Source organism: Egretta garzetta, unplaced genomic scaffold, assembly GCF_000687185.1.
Source record: "Egretta garzetta isolate BGI_Z169 unplaced genomic scaffold, ASM68718v1 scaffold635, whole genome shotgun sequence".
Taxonomy (NCBI): Eukaryota; Metazoa; Chordata; class Aves; order Pelecaniformes; family Ardeidae; genus Egretta; species Egretta garzetta.
The window spans coordinates 692016-695601 of NW_009259710.1; positions in this window are offsets into that span (position 1 = coordinate 692016).

The following is a 3586-nucleotide window of genomic DNA, read 5'->3' on the forward strand; positions in this document are numbered from 1 at the left end:
CCAGCTCGGGACCACATTTGCCTCACAATAGCCTCAAAGTGTGGTGGGGTTTTGTCCTCCATCCCTTGTTTTGTTGCTCTTTTGTTTTTCACTGGCACTTGGTGTGTCAAGGGCCTGATGAAGATTAGAGACAAAGGGTGAGAGATCAGCCATCAGGGACAACTGGGGGCTCCCGGAATGCTCTAGGGGCACAGTGGGACGTGAGTAACTGGCTCTCCTCCCCCCCCCCCCCCCCCCGCGCCCGGCGTTTTTCTCGTCGTCTCTCCGGTTTCAACCCACGACCAGTAGTACAGATTTCTGGAGCTGCTTCTAGCACCCACTCCAGCGAACTCCAACCGGTGGCACTGGGAGGGAGCAGGAGGAGGGAGGGCATTCGCTGCTTTTCATTCTTATTCCCTACTAATAAACGCAAACACAGAGAATTCTGCTTTTAAACGACAGAAGTTGAAATTAAATTCAGGTTATTGTATCTTCTCCTCTTACTGCATCTCGAGCAGGTCACCAAATCCGTGGCTGCAGAGCTCAGCACTGTTGGCAATCTTTGGGAAACGAAGGTGGCCAGCGTTGAGGGCATGGGCTTTGCGACGGGGTGTTCACGCGTGCATGTTGTTGCTTTGGCAGGGGCTGTATCGCGTGCGGCGGAAACCTCGGGTACTGCCTGAGCGGCGGCCGAGGGCTGGGGGCAAACCAGCGCCGAGAACGAAGCGGAGAGAAGGGCTGAGAGAATGCGCATGGGTTCTGTGGTTCGGGGTGGTTTTTTTGGTTTTTAAACTCAGTTTCAAAACAAATTTAAGAGGTAAACAGTTTGTAATTCTGTATCAATAACAGTTATACTCCTAATGACATTCATTTACACGGAACCTATCGAGGCAGGAGGTTACGACCTGGCAGGCACTTTGAAACGCGTTGTTCCAGGTTTCACAGGCATCCTATAATACAAAATATAACAGCACATGAAGTGCCCAGACAATTAGTTTTTTAATGGCCTAGACGGAAACAAAAGGTCTCAAGTGTGTTTTGAAGACACGCAGTATTATCAGTATTAAATCACGCAAATGGGGCCTTGTTTAAAAGGGGCAGCGTTGACAGTGGCCATGCGATGTATGAAGAAGCTGGAGAGAGCGTTTGGCCCCATAGGTTTGATAAAGCAACATCTGTTTTCTGACACGCTACTTCTCTTCCGTAAATACAGATATAAGGGGGGGAACAGAAAAACTTGTCCGATATTTACATACACTGGCAGTATCCATGTTCTAAGTGATAGGGATTGATTTGTGCCAACAAGCCTTGAAATTTCTGTTTTCTAATAGACGTGTGTTGAGGTCCCAAATAAACCCCTCCAGCTTTGGTGTGCAAGTTCCTACAACACTGCTTTCCATAAATGAGTCTTCAATCATTTGAATTATTCAGTCTATGGGTTCATTGCCCCACCAGGAACTGAAATCCCGTACGTGATCCCGAATGATGAGAAGGTGCTACGTTCAGATGGACAAATTCTCTTCAATTCCGCTTTAGTGGAACAAGACTTTAAGTATATGTATTTCACTGACACTTTCTTGCCTAAATGCATCATCAGTCATCTATCATAACTCCAACCAAGAAAAGAAAGACTACTTGGTTTGCCACCACCCTAACACCCCCCCCCCCCCAAATAAAAACCCCCCCAACCCCCCCCCCCCCCAAAAAAAAACCCCAACCTAAAAAAAACCACAAAACCCCCAAACCCAGAAAGAGACCCCCAGACCTGTAAGGTTTTATTAAGGCTTTTTTCAAGTAATTTCTGTCAGCAGTAAATTAAAGGCAATTTACTGCCTCTTGTGCAGGGTTCCATGGTGCTGATGTTACAGATGCCACCTTGGAACAAAGCCAGGCTCGTGACAGAAGAGGAAATGCAACTTTGAGTGAACAGTTTTCCTTGCATCCTTGCATTCCAGTTCCTTTGACTCTGGATGAGACTTTGGCTTGTGGCGCTGATGCGGTCCTGCTGCCTACGCTAACGTTGTTCCTGGGCATTCTGTAAGGGGCGCAGGCGGTGCCGCCGGCTTCCAGGGCATCCAGCCCATGGATGGACTGAGCTCCGATGCTCCAGAGGAGGAGGTCTGGGAAAACCCCTCGCTGTATGCAAGAGCGTCAGCGGGCAATGGGCAGGTTTCCCAACACAGCGAACTCGTGCACTGGCAGTACCGGGGTCAGACTGGAATGCGTTGCTGAAATCATCATCGCCGTGACACCACGTCTGGTTTGATAGACTTCATCCATCCTCTCCAGCACCCAGGTACCAACTGCAATGTTCTCGCTGTTGGGGAAGAGGTGAGTTTGGCTCTGTCACCTGCTTGAAAGTAAGTTTACACAATAGGATTTCAAAAGGCCATGAGATATTGAGAAAGGATGCGTACAGAGAAAGGGGATGCCATGAATCACTGGGCTCCGCTCCGTTGTTATACTGGAAGGGAAAAGTATGGAACATTCTTCCTGCTGGACCCCTTCAACGCTGGTAATGAAAATGGAAAATTTGAGAACAAAAGCCTTTCCCTTTTATTTATGTAGTGAGATACAAAGTATATTTGGGGATGCCATTAAAATAAAAGCTAACCACTTTTTTTATCAGAACTGTTTATTTACAAACAGAATGGATGTTTTGTTAAGAGCTATTTTTTGCCAGTATGTGTGCTGGAAACTTCTTTCTATAAACTTTGATTCTTGCTCTTGACAAGCACAGAAGATACAGTTTTCTTCATCACATCTGTAAAATGTGAGCAAATCTGTTCTATGGATCTTTTTTTAACCTGAAAAATGACCTTAACTACTTTAATTACACGATTCTGTCTTCCTTCAAACAAAAGCAGAAGTAATAATTACATGCTACGAACCAGAGATGGCTCTCAGATATATTTACACTTTCTACAGAGCAGCTCGTCTCGAGTGCCATCACGTGGCACATCCAGGACAACCAAGGGATCAGGCCCAGCCAGCGTGGCTCCTGCCTGACCAACCTGGTCTCCTGCTATGAGCTGCTGAGCCACCCAGTGGATGAGGGACAGGCTGTGGATGTTCTCTACCTGGACTTCAGCAAGGCCTTTGACACTGTCTCCCATGGTGTTCTGGAGAAAACCCATGGCCTGGACAGGCGCACTCTTTGATGGGTAAATAAATGGCTGGGTGGCTGGGCCACAAGAGTTGTGGTCAATGGAGGTAAATCCAGTTGGTGGCTGGTCACAAGTGGTGTTCCCCAGGGCTCAGTGTTGGGGCTGGTCCTCTTTAATATCTTTATCAATGATCTAGATGAGGGGATTGAGTGCACTCTCAGTAAGTTTGCAGATGACCCCGAGCTGGGAGGGAGTGTGGATCTGCTGGGGGGAGGAGGGCTCTGCAGAGGGACCTGGCCAGGCTGGATCCATGGGCCCAGCCCAGTTGGGTGAGGGTCAACAAGGCCAAGGGCCGGGTCCTGCCCTGGGGTCACCACAACCCCATGCAGCGCTCCAGGCGTGGGGCAGAGGGGCTGGAAAGCTGCCCGGCGGAAAAGGCCCTGGGGGAGTTGGTCGAGAGGGGGCTGGATAGGAGCCAGCAGGGTGCCCAGGTGGCCAAG